The following is a 17,679-nucleotide window of genomic DNA, read 5'->3' as shown; positions in this document are numbered from 1 at the left end:
ATAAGTCTCTACAAGCGTTAAAAAATGTTCCACCGAGATACCAACTGCGTTCTGGAAAGGAATCGAGCCATTTTCTTCAACGCACATCCTAACCGCCCTAAACAGATCCCACATAGCGACCTGTTCATCATGGTCATCAGAGCTCGGCTGAAAAGACACAAAAGGGGCTGCTTCGACTACGAGCTGCCAGAGAAATCTATCCGCCTCATCGGAAATCGGCATGTATACAAAGTGAGCGTGCGTAAGCCCACACCTTCAACAGGTGCTCCACACCAGCCAGAGCTTGGCCAAGTGGGAGACTCTAGCCCAGGTTGTGCTGATGACGATCTATTCACACTTTGAGACTTTTAAGCCTTTGCGCCTGCGCTGAGAGACTGACCGCAGCGGTCAGAGTGAGTGTTCCGTGAAGAAAAGTGAAATACAGTGATATCTTGTATTCCTACAAGTGTTAGTAAATTACGTTCTCTTTCGGCATTTTTTGTCTATTTTGTATTTATGCTTCTGTTAGGGTCCTACAAAATACTCGTTAGTGCTTTAGCGGATAACTTGGTGGTTCTTGGAAAAAATTTAGCGGATCTAGCGGATTTCATTACCCATTTTGGTGGAATTCTTGACAACTGAAATGGCAACACTGACGCCTATGCGTGGGATCAACGTGCACGTTTTGAAGTTGATTGATTTTCATCGTTCACGAACGATGACTACTCGATTCAGTAGTTTACTTTCTTAGACTAGGTGCGCTTAGTTACAGGCGGCGCATGGCAGATCACCTGATGTATTCTTGTCTAGGCGTACAACAAACGCTTCGATTCGCTATTGTAACTTCAATATATCTGGTCGAGCCGTATACTGTTGCCCACTGCAGCCGAGTATTTGTGCCTCCTTCCTCGATCACTTTTCAGCGACAAAAAAAAGAACATACAAAAATCAGGAAGAATTGGATCGTGTTTCGTGGATCGCTGCAAATCAGTGCCGCGGAAGCACGCGTTTATACGGGAAGCGCATAGAGTGCATCTCTGCAACTCGCTTTGTCTACTCTACGCTGTGGGCACTACAAGAGGGGAAAAAGAAAGATAAGGCTGGAACTTGCTCACTTCTGCCTTGTAATTCTGATAAGCAATGGAATTCATGACTCCTGACGAACTCGTGACTGTTTTTAGGCACACTGACACGAGATTACAGTCTCCTCCGGTTATCTGTTTCCAGTAAAGTTCAGCCTCCGCATAATTTGGGGTTGTCATATGACACTTTTCAATTCTGTCGAGCTATGTCTGTCGGTACAGTGATAAGAAGACAAAAAACGTTCGCTTACAACTGTCTGCTGCAACTAATGCGGTCTCTCGCATCGGACAGATGAGGTTGTCATGTGGCACTTCTCAGTTCGGGCAAATTCTATATTGATATAAAGGGGCGTGTCCGATAAGCTCGAGCCATTGTTGTCAGCGTCATGCGAACAGATAGTGATAGGGCGTGACGATAACCCGTATTGCATATTTTACCGATACGGGCTATAAGAGAAGAGATACTTTCCTTTTAGCACGACGCACGGCAGAGGCAAAGCCAAGGTAAGACCTGACAACTTCGTGCTCTCCTTAATATCCCTTAGAATTAACGATGTGGAAATAGGTGGCACTAAAAAATCGTTCATTCAAATATTCAAAGCCTTACTTTCCTTCGCTATTGAAGAGAAGCAGGCAAAAGAAAAAACTGCTGGTATTACACTGAATATCTTTACCTGCATCAAAGTGGTTTAAAACTAGAGCGAGCTTAAAAACATTATCTATACATACATCTCAATGCTATCACCCAATCTTACATCGAGGTGAATAGGCAAAATTGAGCACGGAGTCAGTATGTTTATTTCTTCTCTTAGCGTGGTCGAGGGCACCGGCTACTTCTGTGTGTGTGTGCTCCTCCGGCCAGCACCCCGTTTTCTTTGTATTCGTAGTCTAGTTAGAATTTTCCGCTATGCATAATCAACTCGTCCAAACTCTCACTGCCTTCGATACGTGTTGCACGGCGTCGTTAATACGGTAAATATTTAAAAAAAAAACACTGGTTTCTAGTGCGCAACTTCGATTCTGTCCATACGAGGGGACACAACATAGCTAAACTGGAATCAATATCTTCTCAGATATCGTAGTACCAAGTTTGTCTCAACACGTTAACGAGCCTGACATAATGCTTATCTGCCACTGTAGCAAGTGATCCTTCCACTCACCTTTATCCCGTCTGTACTTCACCGTAATAAATGTTCCCTCCCAGAGGAGAAGCTAATAACCTCGATAAAGTTTTCTCGCGTGCTTACACGATATCCCGGTTCCAGTGTCCTGAGCTTAAATATTCTTCTTTGTTTTCATTATTATTTAAACCATTAGGCCTCACTTGTAATGCGAGAACATAAAATGTGCGGAATATGGTTGCTTCAAATCTTAACAAGTCTCTAAACCAGGTCGACTTGAGACATCGCGCTTGCTTGGATAGTGTGTTGATGTCGACAGAAGCATGACACCTACTAAGACAGCGAATGCCCACTGAATACTGTCAACCCATCCATAGCAACAGCGGCGCATCAACTTCGGACCTAAATTAATGGGCATTAATTAATATGACGTTCGAAAAAGAGCGCCTCTTGCACCGCAATCGCAAAACACACGGTTAGCTGCAAGGTGTAAAAGATTAAATAGCACGCTGACTCTGCAATGATAAGGGAAACTCAAGTTTTGTGCCAGAACTTGAGCGCCTGCATGTCAAAACGCCCGATGAAACTGTGCGCTTCTATGAGACAGTATTTTCTTCGCACAAGCCAGGATGTAAGATAATAGAATTTAGACAAAAAGAAAATTTAGTGCGGCATCATTGCGCGTTTCAATAGAAGCTGTTTGGTTGGCACCCTGCTTCATCTATTGCCACATGAGTCGACAAGCAAATGCTCTAATCCAAGACTACGTACAAATCCTCCAGTCCGGCGTCAAACAACACAGTTGAAGCTTTGCGATCAACAAGAGAAGCAACGTTACAGGTATTTATTTAATTTCTTTCTAACGCCAAGATGAAGTCGTTCGTCGTGTGCGTGCTGTTTGTGGTAGCGGCGCAAGGCCGTTTGATGGTGCCGTCTTCCGTGGAGCCGCTGTCGGAAGAAATGATCAGCTTCATCAACAATATCAACACGACGTGGAAGGTGAGTCCTGTATCCCACGCTCATACTGACGGCGACGTGCCGTCATAGGCGTGCGCAGGGTTCGCAGGCGTGCGCAGGGTGCGCATATACATAGGCGTGCGCAGGGTTCCCCATCAGGGGGGGGGGGGCAAAGGTTCATCGCAGCGCCCCCCCCACCCTACTAAGTCAATGTGTGGGGCAGATTTTGCGCCAGCCCCCCTCTTATGTGACTAGAAGGGTCAATGTACGGGGCAGATCTTGCGCCCCCCTCTCAGGTGATTAGGGGGAGCGGCCGCCTCCCCCTGCCCCCCCCCCCCCCCTGTGCGCACGCCTATGTGTATATATATATATATATATATATATAATATATATATATACACACACACACAGGCATGGTGGCGAAAGTGGCCGTACCGTTGTAAAAAGTGAGGTCCATCCTCTGTGAGACCAGGAAGTGTTCGTTTCGACAGATATATATATATATATATATATATATATATATATATATATATATATATATATATATATATATATATAATGATGTACCAGGCCATAAGAATTGTAACACACGATGCACTGTCGAAACCAGAACCACCTTTAACCTATTTGAACCATCTACAGCCTAGTCTATTGTCTGTTGTGTAGTTCAGTACTGATAAAAACACACTTATGAACACTAAGTATCTCTTGAAACGGCGCTTGAATGATGTGTGAGAAAGAGAAAGGGGTAGAAATGTTTAATGAAATGCTGGAGACGTTAGCCTGGCTATTCACCCGCCGTGCTAGTTCAGGTGCTGGGAAGAAGTGCACACTTAGGCAATGGGAACGAGCTTACAGAAACAAAAAAAGGAAAAAGAGGTCAAGTGTTGCGCGAATCACAATCATCGGAAAGTTTTTCTTGTTTTTCTTGTCTTTTTTTTAATGTGAAGCACTTCTTTGCGAACTAAAGGACCTTTGAATACTCCTTTGACATCAAAGGCTACAGTATAGCTGTGCTCGTACCGACAGGAATACGCCAACGAACGTTGCTTACACTTCGTTTCAATATAAGTGACATCTGTGCTGCAACGCAAGTGCCGGCGTTACGTCAGACAATGAGCTGCCCTCTAGACGCCAATGTAGTCCACGTGCGCGGTAAGTCCATGCTATGCACGCAACTGCTCAAATTACATAGATACATCCATCTGTATAAAAAGACTTGGTTCAGTGTGCGGCATATCAAGAAGCCCCTCGTTGACTGCTTCGCACGAAACCGATTCCCGCAATGGGCGGGATCTGTCGGAATGTTTCTGTTTTAAATTTGTGCCTTTAAGTTTGTAGCGTATGCAGCCCTTTCAGGCTTGCAAGGCTTTAATTTCCAGAGGCTTTACCTATGGGTACATCGATGGCACTCGGGAAGTGGTACATCGTTTTATCGTTGTGATATATCGTTGTGGTTGTGGTGTATTTGTATATCGTTAATGTGCGTATATATGGGTTCACCTGCATCCAGCTCAAAACCCTATTGCTTCGACTGCTTTGTACAGGCCGGCAGGAACTTCGACGAGAACGTTCCCCTCAGCTACGTCAAGAAGCTGATGGGCGTCCGCCCTGACAGCAGCAAGTACAGGCTCCCGCTTCATTACCACGAGGAGATTCCCGATGACCTGCCGGAATCTTTCGACGCCCGTGAATATTGGTCCCACTGCAGCAGCATCCACCTCATCCGTGACCAGTCGGCGTGCGGATCTTGTTGGGTCAGTATAATAGACACTCTTTTATGCCTTCATGTTAAATGCTAGTTCTTCGGCTAGCACGACTAATTCCAGATGAGCGGACAATCCAGCTTACGGTGAGTGAGTGAGTGAGTGAGTGAGTGAGTGAGTGAGTGAGTGAGTGAGTGAGTGAGTGAGTGAGTGAGTGAGTGAGTGAGTGAGTGAGTGAGTGAGTGAGTGAGTGAGTGAGTGAGTGAGTGAGTGAGTGAGTGAGTGAGTGAGTGAGTGAGTGAGTGAGTGAGTGAGTGAGTGAGTGAGTGAGTGAGTGAGTGAGTGAGTGAGTGAGTGAGTGAGTGAGTGAGTGAGTGAGTGAGTGAGTGAGTGAGTGAGCGAGTGAGTGAGTGAGCGAGTGAGTGAAAAAGTCTTTATTTGATTATCCGGCGGACGACTATTCTATTCAAAAGTTATAATTTTTCCAACCCCTCCTAGAAGCATCCAAAACCGAAACTGAATGTTTCTGATTCCACAAGACCTGCCATCACGTCATAAATGCATCTTCGTATACATATTACACACTGCTAAATTGTCTAAGTATGTTTTAAAGCTTGTGGGCACTGATGTTCTCGATTTATCTTAAAATTTCCACTACATGGCTGCGGCACACTGTTGTGTAAGTTGTGCGCGTTTTCGCTCAGCTGTATGTGCTTTTTCATACGCTATTTCGAGCTCTTGGTCTTTGTTCCCGCCTCTCAAGCAGAAAGTTATAGGTATAGTATGCCGAAGTATTGGAAGAAAAAGAAGCGTGAACGCACGTTAGGGAATCAATATACCAAGCGTGGACCCGCTGAGCAGCACGTGGATGAGATTTAGAACTTGTTGCTGGGGCGAGTTGGTGCATCTTAATACAAAAGGGATAACTGCGCTACCGGACACACACGTAACAACCATACGCAAACACAGGCGCAGTGTGTATGTGCATGGTTGTTACGTGTATGTCAGGTAGTGCAGTTATCTCTTTTGTACGTGGATGAGAGCCGACTGGAGACGCAATACGAGCTAGAAAAAAAAAGACGTGCTTCAACTGGCTCAAAAGGAGATTGTGCCGCTTCAAAACAGGTCTCAAGCTATGAGCCTGATGAATTTCAGATATATTGAATGTTTCATTATTACATAGACATTCGGTTCAAATCTTTAAAGCCATTTTTTCTCAAAACATGATTGTTTTGCATCCTACAGCTACGCGAGCACTGATAACTTTCCTTCTAAGAAATATTTTCACATAAAATATGTGGCCTATTTCTTAATAGGTGTAACTGTACATCCAAGCAGAATGATTGAAAACGAGCCGTAAAGTTTTGCACTATGGCCAACGTTGCGCAAAACAAACTTGCAAAAATATCAACTTACGGTGTGACATCACACAGACGCGCGTACGCTAATGGCGTCAGCGCACATACATACACGAGAAAGCGTACACTTTCCCTGAGCAGACTTTTAAGTTATGTCTACTCTCCATTGGTACATTCACACTGCTCGTACCGCTTACATAGGGTAAAACTGAAGGGCGGTAAAAGCTATGGAAAACAATATGAGCCTGGAGGTCAGACTATCAATGCCAGTCTCTCCGTAACATGTTTCATTGAACGGGTGAAATGAGCGCAGGCTTCTGTCGCCAGCGAGTACTGCTTGTTACTTCGTCATTAAAAATCAGTTGCTATGATAAAAGAGTATTCACTATTTTTCGATTCTAATGAACAGCCTCGCGTAGTAAATTTGTTAGAGAACTTTTGTACATCCGCCGTATACAGCTTAAATGTTTCATTTCTCCGATCATCAGCTAATAAGTATATACATAAATAAGTAAACGAACTGGTTACGTAACTTCACAATACACAGGGCGTGCCAACTATCACGCAGCACAATTTAAAAAAAAGAGGAACGTCGTTACGCGACGCACACCTTAGGGCCCCAGTATACTGCAGTAGCCACTATTAATGTTTTCGTTAAAGCGGTTTAGATAATTCGTCCTAATTATGTTTCTAACTCGACAAATACTCACCTAAACATTAAAAGTCAAGAAGGCATATTTAGGCTTATTAAAATGGCATCTGACTGCGCTATTTTCTACAACGTACCAATGGCGTGCTCACTTTTTTTTTTGCTAATAAAAAAAAACGCCGTAATCTGAAAATTGACACGTGATCAGACTGCAGCGCGCATCAGGAAGCAGCGCCCTCAGACAGGCTCACTATGAGGTAGCGAGTCAAGACTACGCTCCCACCTTTTGCGGGTGGGAGTGTAGTCACGTGTTCTTTTTCATATTGAGCGTGCTTTCTTCATCAGCCAGAAAAAATGAGCACGTAATTAGTACGTTGCTGAAAATAGCGCCGTTGTATGTCATTTGAGCATGCCTACATATGTTTTATGGACATTTTAATGATTACGTGAGTACTTCTCGAGCTGGAAACATAGTTACGACTAATTAACTAAACCTCAACAAAGAAAAATACTAGTAGCGGCTACTACAGTATACGGGGTACAATATGCACTAGGTGTGCTTCGCGTAACGACGTTCCTGTTTGTTTTTAAATCGCGCTACGTGATAACTGGGACACCCTGTATATGCAGAGCAAATTTCCGGGATCCCTTTTGTGCTCATACAGTATCTTGGACGTTCAGCAAGAACTTCGTTCTTCAAGGCAGAGCACGAAAAAGAACTACACGCTCACCTCGCTTTTTTGCAAGTATAGCGGCGCTGCTCTCGTCACTAACAGCTCTTGGCGGGAAGGTAGAGTGACGTAATTATTAGGCTCCTCCAAGTTTCCCAGCTTGCAGATCTTTCAATGTCACCTGTCTTCTTGTTACACTGAAAACAAAAACACATTTATGGTAAAGCCACGAGAGTTTGATCGCTTTTTCTTACTCTCTTTTAACGAAACAGTTTGTAATAGTGACATGTGATCTATATATATACATATGAAATATGTATTGTATATTTATTGATTTTTGCCGCCGGTGACGCCGTCATGTTCCGCATAAAGTCCAAGTCCACAACATCACCCCACGCATCGTATATTCTACGCGGGAGTAAAAGCCCGCAAGTGTCTGGGAACGAACGCGGCTGAAGCAGAGATAAAACTAGTCGCTATAATTTGGGTCTCAGGACTCTCCGATATCTGCAAAGAGATTTTGCAGATATATCTGCAAAGAGATTTTACGTGTGTCTTTAAAGAGAGCATTATACTTGGCAGGTCAGGACCCACAAAAAGAGTCAAAGGACTTAGAGTGTGTGAAGTCAGGTCAATCGCAGCATCGCATAAGCTTGCTTTTCTGTACCACAGGCATTCGCAGCTGCAGAGTCTATTTCTGACCGAATCTGCATCCATACGAACGGCAGGGTACAGGTCAACATTTCGGCCGAGGATCTCGTCGCATGCTGTCATAGCTGCGGTAATGGGTAAGCATCATGCTATGCACTAGGAATTAACGACCAGAGAGTCATGCTTTCGCTGATGCTCGCATTTATTTAAAAATGAACGGCAGCAACAGTTTATTGGCTAACACAGTGTACACGAAAGAAAATTTTAAAAAATAAACAGGTTAAGAAAGTCGCATAAGTACAAGCCTCCAGAATAATTTTGATGACTTATGAATTCTTATGCATCCAAATAAGAATAAACACGCGTTCTGGCATTTGGCCACCCACAGAACGCGTTTGCAGTTAACAGGGATTCGATGCCGCGACCTTCTGTTCATTAGCGAAACACGGCGACAGAGACCGGCTAGATGAAGGGCGCCCACGAATCTGGTAGCTTGTTCAAAAAACTGGCGCGGAAAACCACCTGAAAGACAGAGTAATTTTGGTCACTCATGAAATTTGGCGGACGCTCATGTATAGCTCCTCAAAATGACCTAAATGGTGTCGCAGCGGCCACCACTGCGCAAAGATGCGGATACGCAAAGCATTTTGGCGATTGCAAAACCACGTGGTACTTTTTGTTACCCAGGCATTTTTACAGCGAAAGCTGTTATGAGATCATTTTAGCGGCCGTTTTTGGCGCCGTAGTTGTCCGCCGCCGTTCCACTATACCTAATATAATTTTGGCATACGCGAGTCTAACGAACAACGTCGCAAGACAGACCGCGTCGTATGGGATCGAACACCTCAGCTTCGTTGTACTGAAAAACAATGTATCGCTTGACGCAATGGGTTAGTACTTCTCCTAGTTGGTGGGACATTACTTCAAACAGGACAAACTTTTTTTGAGTGTTTTTCCTTGCATAAGTTACACCTTCTTTTATATAAAACTCTTTGCTAAAAGAACGTGGTCGATCCCTCCGTCATACGAATCGGTATAACACGAAAATGAACCGATACCAGAGGTCGACACTGCCCCCCGCCAACCAAGGTCGCAGTTCAAGGGAGAGGGTGTGAGAAATATATGGCGTGGTTGTGAAGCCTCCTGCACGAGCGTTGGTAGGGCAGTCGGTAGAGCGCAGGGCACATATCGTCGCGGACCGAGAGATCGTGGGTTCGACTCCCAAGCCGTCCAACTCCGCGAAACATTTTCTTCTGGTTTCGTCTCGTTTTTTAGTAACGCATTTTACTGACGTCCCATCCGTGACGGAAATGATGTCAGTGAAGTCTTGGTGGGCCCCGGCATCGAAAATGTTCGTCTTAAGAAAAAACCGTTTTGGTTAGGCTCTAGCAAAGTCTGTGCTGCGTCCGGTCGCCTTATCCATTTCCTTCAATGTTCAGCGAACTAAGAAAAGGTTTGTTTTCCTGTCTGAAATATTGCTGGCTATTTTTGTTTTCGTTCAAGGTGCGACGGTGGGGACACTGCAGCGGCGTGGCAATATTACAAGGACGAAGGTATCGTGACCGGAGGCCTGTACGGCACCGAAGACGGCTGCCAGCCCTACAGCCTTCCTCCGTGCCAGCCGAACTGCTCTCACGCGGAACCAACGCCAAAGTGTGAGCACGTTTGCCGCAAGGGCTACCAGAAGAGCTACAACGAGGACAAGCACTTCGGTGCGTAAGACAGTACCTCCCCAGCTGCAATATAATTCGTAGATAACAGCGGTGTTTACGGAGTTATTTTTCTGTAAACAATTAACTATTGTTTCATGACATTGCACACGATGATGTAGGGGAAGTAGGCAACTGTGTAGTAACGTTCGTACGGTCATCGCATCTTCGGTGAAGAAGCGGCCTTAATGTTCAGAATTTTTTTTGTCTTCTTATGAGTATATCGCAGAATGCAGAGTCAAATAGCGCAATCACTGAGAGTTAACACCGAGAGGAAGTCTTCCCCTTTTTTGGTTTAGTCCTAGCAAATTCTTGCCCTTGGTCCAGCATGCGTATTCCGGGTCTAATGAAATGTATGTAAACGTCGGGCTTCGTAAGCAAGCTGTTTGGCTAAAACCCTGCTCCTTGTATGCGCTAATTCACCATGAAAGCAGAGGTATGAAGGCTGATTTGTAATTTGTATTAGACGATCATAGACCACACGGTTATGATGCATTGAAGAATTCAGGCAAAGGAATGTAGCTTCTTTGAGGGAAAGATGGTGCTCACAAACTAATATCTAGTTCAACAACACACAGCTTTTGGCGAATCGGTTTCACATTATGAACCAAAGGGCATTATAATTCTCTTCGAAGCGACAGTCGCGTTCCGTTTGTGTCGAGGTTAAGCGACGTCTACGTAATACGAACACTGAAATTTTTGCATTAGTATTAAAACCACACCCCTCAACTAAGTTACGTCCTTGGCCACGTGATTACTACTGCAAACAGCCCCTTCCGCAGTATATTATTCGATGGAATTACCTCTTTAGTGCAACGATGCATTTGATGCAATGACCTCTTTGGAAAGCAGAAAAGCCGCCTACCGATTTAATCAAAGCTCAAGCATTATGAAAGCATGTCTTCGAATTCTTCACCATAGTATTATTTCATTCTCCATGGTAAAAAATAATAGATAAAGTGGACGAACATGAACTATTGCCTTCATAAATGGACCCCCTTCCTTTTACTATTGTTACTTTTTTTCCTTTCTGCACTCCCAAGCCATTTCGCGCCCCACTCCCTTATTTTAGATGTGAAGCATCTTATGGCGGAGTTCAATCCGGTGGTGGTGGTGTGCGGCGTGACCGCCCTTACTGCGCATGCGCAAACCCTCTCCACACGTCCTCTCCCCTTCCCCTCTCCACTCCTCCTCTCCGTTACCCCTCTCCACTTCCCCTTTCCCATTTACCCCTTCTCCACTCCTCCTCCCCACCCCTTCTCCACTTTGCCTCTCCACTCCTCCTCTCCCCTCCCAAACGCGGGCTCGTCATGCCGAAACGCTGCTTCGCATCGCCTCATGGTCCCCTTTAACGGGAAATGGTGTTAGTTTTCCTTTTCCTATTTCTTTCATTTTCTTCCTACAGCAAGGAGAGTCTACAGAATACACAAGGATGAGACGCAGATCAAGACTGACATATACAAGAACGGCCCTGTAGAAGCCGCTTTTCTCGTCTTCGCCGATTTTCCGTCCTACAAGAGCGGTAAGAAAAATTCGACTACGTTTGCGGTGAACTTATCCATGCGAAACATGCTTTGCGAAACACTATACACAAGGTATTGCGATGTGTCGACAGGTTTTGCAGTTTACCTTTAAAGAAAACTCCCAATGAAAAACACCGTAATCCGTTTTTCTGCAGCCGTATCTAAATCACCTTCACAGGTGTGCTGCTTGGTCACTCTGTTCTCTGCACCACAACACAGTAAAACGACAAAACATTCCTCATTATCCACAGCGCAGCTCATGTATGTGACAATGAGCACAATTTTAAAAAATTAAAACAAACCTCCCTGTGTCTCCCATCTCGGAATTTCTCGTTCGGTATGCCTGCTTGGTCGATCTCGCCGGCGAAGTGCAATTCAATTTCGCACAATCTCGATGACTGACCGACTCTGGCGTCGGTACTGTCCTATCCCGTTCGAAACGGTGCGCAATAAACAGCGCGCTGCTCAAAAAAAAAAAAGTTTTGTCATAAATTGCTTGTTTAGAAAGAAAAAAAAAACTTAACGCTATATTGATTCTCATGTTCACACCTCGCCAGTTGCGTTGTCCTAAATACCTTTATCAAAGTATTCTGTCTGCCCGCAGGGGTTTACCAACAGCACAGCGATGAGTTTCTGGGAGTCCACGCCATCAAAATTCTCGGCTGGGGCACTGAGGACGGCGTACCTTATTGGCTTGTGGCAAACTCTTGGAACGTAGGCTGGGGTGACAAAGGTACGTCTTGCCATGTGCCAACACAGCTTGCTGCTGTTACTGTTACTAATCGAACAGCGTCAGAAGCGAATCGAATCGTGATCTTAAAGACAGAATCGAATGTACATTTCGAATGGCTTTGGAATATTGAACATCCATTGATAAGTATAATATAGAATGATGCATACCCAACATAGGTCGGCAAAGAAATTGCAGCTCACTCAGACTCACTTAAGAAATGTATATTGCGCTTAGGGCTCACTCGGACTCAGACTGACTAAAGTTTTGTTCAACGGGACTCACTCGGACTCAGGCTCACCAAAATATTACTCACCCGGACTCACTAAGACTCAGACTCACGGCCCGATCAGAGTCTGAGTGAGTCGACTCATGAGTGAGTTTGCTGACCTATGACACCCAATGTATTCATAAGTTCAGCATTAGAGCCGCAAATGGAGCATCGGGAAGAAACATGCTGGTTCTTCGCATGAGCGAAACCGTTGAGAGAGTGGGAACGATGGAGTTATAGCCGGCCATTTTATATTTTGGAGCGACTTAACCTGTACCATCAATACGTAAGCTCTCATGTGTTGTGCCAATGCTATGCCGGCGGGAATACATCAGTTTTGTGCTTATGTGGGCACAGTTGGGATTTCCATATGTTCGTATCATATTAGAAAAATATTTGCATTTACGAACACCAGCTATTCAATAAGACCGAATCGAATGCGGTGCTAATCAATCCATTAATAGGTATTCTCAGACATTCGCACACTCTACGTAGAGTTAAATGGGCTAACGAAAAGCTGCGAAGATACAAAATGAAATGAACGGTATGATACCGCAGTTGCCTTAATTAGGAAGGGGTGAACATATAACAGTCCAATCAGCGGTTACATTTTACTATGCGGAAGCATAGTAGAGAATAACAGTGGTTAAACATTACTGGCAGTTACTACGGCACACGCACGTATAACTGAAAGACCGCGCTTTTATTAATGTAGGACTTGCGATAAATGTGAACTATTAAGAGAAATGTGACAGCCAGTGGGGAGACTAGAGGAAACAAATGGTTTTGGCAACGCTAAACTGTTATTTTGCATCAAACCAACGCGAGAACAGATACATAGATCACTTCCGCATGCGCATTTTTGAGACTATTTACCTGCTTGCACGACTACCGCCATCACGAACCACAAGCAATACAAGTGTACAAACTTTCGTTTGCTAGATGTACATAGGATTGCACCGAATTGTTGAAATCGCAATCCTGTGGACTTGTTAATAAAAACTTGAACATTGCTTACTATGCAACGCTGCTATTTCGGCGTTATCATGGCCGCAGCAAGCAATTAAGGCCGATTTCGTATGTCAGGTAAGCAGCAGCTAACATTTCATAGAATTGGCGGGATATTAGAAGCACATTTCCACTATACTTCGCACACTACACTACCAAATAAACATGCCTAGATTTGCATACTTTGCACGTACAAGGTTTCGTACGACCAACGGTCATAATCAAACAGTCAGCACGTGCGTGCATAAAAGAATTATACAAGAACCCTCTTTGTGTCGCATGTTTCAAGGCTACTCAGTGTGTTACTCTGCCTCCTCTATGCACTGGTCATGCCGTATCTTGTTCAGTATAAATTTCTGCGCCTCTTTGCTGTGCATGCAAATGGCCTAACGCCTGGTTAAACTTCTACAAGCCCGTAGTTCAGTTTACGAAGAGCTCCGAATGTGATGGCAACATTGTTTACATTGCTCTTCACCTAATTGATTGATTGATTGATTGATTGATTGATTGATTGATTGATTGGTTGATTGATTGATTGATTGATTGGTTCATTGATTGATTGATTGATTGATTGATTGATTGATTGATTGATTGATTGATTGATTGATTGATTGATTCATTCATTCATTCATTCATTCATTCATTCATTCATTCATTCATTCATTCATTCATGAGGCACCGCCCGTTTTGATAGGCTGCGAACAGCGGAGGAATAACGGTGTGGTATATCTATCCCCTCAGCCTTGAAAATTATGTAAACGTATCTTCAGCTCATGTCGTTCTTTCCTTTTTGATTTTACCAAGACTCAATTGAATTGCACGTGGGATTAACGATGTAGTCGTCTGCTAATAACACTTTCGAATTAGGAGATCAGTGCGCCCACAGCTTTTGTGTGGTCTTGCGTCCTCCATTCGAGCCGTGTATCGTAGAGTTAACAGGAAACTTCTTTTACACGAAATCTGGAACGTGGCGCAGTAGGCATGATCTATAATGCGCCATAGAAGCAGCTCTGTCGTTGCTGCGATGAATGCAGTTATCACCGCAATATCCGCTGTGGGCCCGAGCGCAGTGTCCTACCAAAACTCCTACACATTACACTGTACCAGACATTACAAGAAACTAACCCCTGTTCCTTTACTTGCGCTTCAGGCTACTTCAAGATTCGTCGTGGAAAGGACGAATGCGGCATCGAGGAGGCCATCGACGCTGGCATTCCCAAGGAAGACGTGTAGACGATACAAAATGCGAAATAAAAAACTGGCTTCAATATTTCGATAATCTGCGCTTTTTCATGCAGCGGAACGCACAGAACAATATAAGAGCTCGTTTTATGAGAATAAAGAACAAAAAATATCCTAAAAATAAAATAAATTGATTTTATGCGAAGCAGTCGACGGAGAGCTCCCGGTGCCGCATTTCTTGGCTTTTAGCCAAGCGTTACGAGAGGTCGATCGACGTTTTGTGTAAATTGAGTAGTTTGTATATCGTGAGCTTACCAGGCACGTCAAAAACATTGGCGCCTAAAGGGTAGCTTATGCTCCGGCGTAACGCCGGCACCCACGTTAGAGCACATATATCATGCAGTTTTATCGAAATCAAGCGCAGGTTACAATGCGCTGATGTGCATGCCATAAGTAGTGGTAGCTGATGTGTCCTCCTAGGTCGAACAACGCTTTACTGCATCTTGCCGTGTTATAGAAGTACATATTTAATGTTTATGATATTGTTGTAGGAACAGGTAGCCAGTACTTCAACCACAGTGAGCAACAGACAAGCACCGTCACCACATCTGTTCACTATTCACGATCTCTATCGCGTGGTTTTCTCCTGAGGGCCGATGCATAAAATTTATCAGCGTTGGTGTGCAACATTAAAAGCGCGAACTATAACAAACAGTATACGTTTCTTTTGTTCAACCCACGCAAAGTGTTTGAGAATATTACCTGCCGTGGTAGCTTAACATGAAATGTCTCACAAAGTCTCGCAAGAACCCACGTGACCTTGTCGGAGCGATGACGTCACCACGACATCGCCGATCGTGAAAATGTGTGCGTCATTAAGACGTAATTATGCCGTTATTACGACGTCATCGTGTGAAGTCTCATAGTGACGTTATCACAGGACATCGATCGTTGCTTGGTCGGACGGAGCGCAAAACCACGGGATGTGGAGAAAGCTTGCAGTGCTTCGGATCCCGGAAGCAGTGCGAACCCGCGTCAGTGGCGGGTTTCGCGGGAGGGGTTGGGGGAAGGGTCAATACAATCGACTGAGGACAAAAAGAAGATTCATTTGGCTTTCGAATCGTCTTAGCCGAATGCATAAGGAACTGTGTGAATTTATTTTTATTTTACAAGAACAGAATGTATGCAATCTTGGGTCAACGAAGAGGTCCCATCTAATGACACCTTTTAAAATCCTGGCGCAAACAAAGAAACATTCTCAATTTGCGGAAAAGAAGGTGCCCGGGTGGTACAACTAATGGCTCATATTCTAAGCAAGATCCGTCTGCACCTGACACCGCCTCCTTGTCTCCTTGTCTACTCCTGCTTGTCTGTCAACCACAGTTAACAGACGAGCACCGTCACAAGTGATATAGGGCAGCCGTCCCTACAACTGCCCGTGTCAGTACATTTATTCACGATTTGTACCGCGTGGTTGCCTGCTGAGGATCGTTGTATCTTATCAGCGTTAGTCTGCTACACTAAAATCGCCAACCATAACAAACGGCATATGTATTTATTTTGTTCAACCCACGCAAAGCGCTTTAGAATATTACCCGCCGAGGTAGCTTAACGTATAAGGTTTTATGCTGCTAAGCTCGAGAGCGCGGGTTCGGTTCCCAGCCATGGCGGTCGCATTTCTGTGGCGCGTGCCTACTACAGTGTACCTGTTCTCGCTGTGCTTGGCGCATAGCCGCATACAACGGGACGCGGTATGCGGTTAGTTATACCAAGCTAAGGAAACGACCAAGAGGGCGCACAGACGTGGGAGGCTAGATAGAGCCACCTCGGTACGCAGAGTTCATCCTCGCCAGTTAAAGAACGCGCGACGACTCCGTCAATAGAATTGTGTCCTTTTTCCAGCATTCCATCTTTATGAACTACACGAATGCTAATAGAAACAGATCAATTTTTTCTTGTTCGTAATGTGAACGACAGGGAACCAAGGGGGCCTGCGAGAGGTATCTGTAAGTATATAAGATGAAAAAATCGTGCTTTCCCTAAGGCCGCGAAGGCTAGTCCCTACGGCGAGCGAGAACACCTTCGGCGTTGAGTACTTCGGGAAGCGCGGATCAATAAGACACGTTTTTTTTTTTTTTTTGAGTGGTGTCTGTAGTCGCGTAACAAAGGCACACTGCAGATAAGATAGCATTCCATTGTCTTTCTGGCCCCGCACGCAAGGCTGAATGCTCTCGTGCTACTAGCGGAGGGCGCCTCTACAAAAACACTCGAGTAACTAGGGAGAACTAACAGACAATAATGTCAAGGAAAGTATAGGGGGTGTTTTTTAGTAATAAATGTAAGGTAATTGTGAAGAAAGAAAAGTGGACGAAAAGATAGGTTGCCGCGGGCAGGGACCGAACCTGCGACCTTCGAATAACGCGTCCGATGCTCTACCAACTGAGCTACCGCGGCGGCCATCCCCCCGTCCACTTTATAGGGTATATGTGTGCATTTAAACGTGGGAGCGTCAGTCAGCGCCGCCAGTAGCCATGATGGCGAGTGTGGAACACTATTTCTGCCTGTTGGCGTCACGTAGCACGTGAACTTATTACGAGCTGGCAGCTGACCAATAATCCCTCGCATACTACCTGAACGCATCAAGTCTGCCAGAACGAGACCCTCGCTATGAATGAAGGAAAGAAGTGTTAATTTCAAGGGCTCGTTTTCTTTGTTATACACAATATTAATGAGAACTAACAGACAATAATGTCAAGGAAAGTATAGGGGATGTTTTTTAGTAATAAATGTAAGGTAATTGTGAAGAAAGAAAAGTGGACGAAAAGATAGGTTGCCGCGGGCAGGGACCGAACCTGCGACCTTTTCGTCCACTTTTCTTTCTTCACAATTACCTTACATTTATTACTAAAAAACATCCCCTATACTTTCCTTGACATTATTGTCTGTTAGTTCTCATTAATATTGTGTATAACAAAGAAAACGAGCCCTTGAAATTAACACTTCTTTCCTTCGAGTAACTAGGGGTAGCTTGCAGTATATTCGTATGTTTTAACCCCGATATTGTGAGGCACCCATCAGGCGC

The 17,679-nt window shown here is 44.6% G+C and overlaps 1 pseudogene; it reads left to right on the top strand.

Moving 5' to 3' along the window:
• Nucleotides 1-3,052: 3,052 nt before the first annotated feature.
• On the top strand, nt 3,053-14,648 carry LOC119387890 (cathepsin B-like; annotated as a pseudogene).
• The last annotated feature ends 3,031 nt before the right edge of the window (nt 14,649-17,679 follow it).

Source organism: Rhipicephalus sanguineus, chromosome 3, assembly GCF_013339695.2.
Source record: "Rhipicephalus sanguineus isolate Rsan-2018 chromosome 3, BIME_Rsan_1.4, whole genome shotgun sequence".
Classification (NCBI taxonomy): domain Eukaryota; kingdom Metazoa; phylum Arthropoda; class Arachnida; order Ixodida; family Ixodidae; genus Rhipicephalus; species Rhipicephalus sanguineus.
The sequence above is the reverse complement of the archived record's forward strand: the minus strand, read 5'-3'. Positions and strand labels throughout refer to the sequence as shown.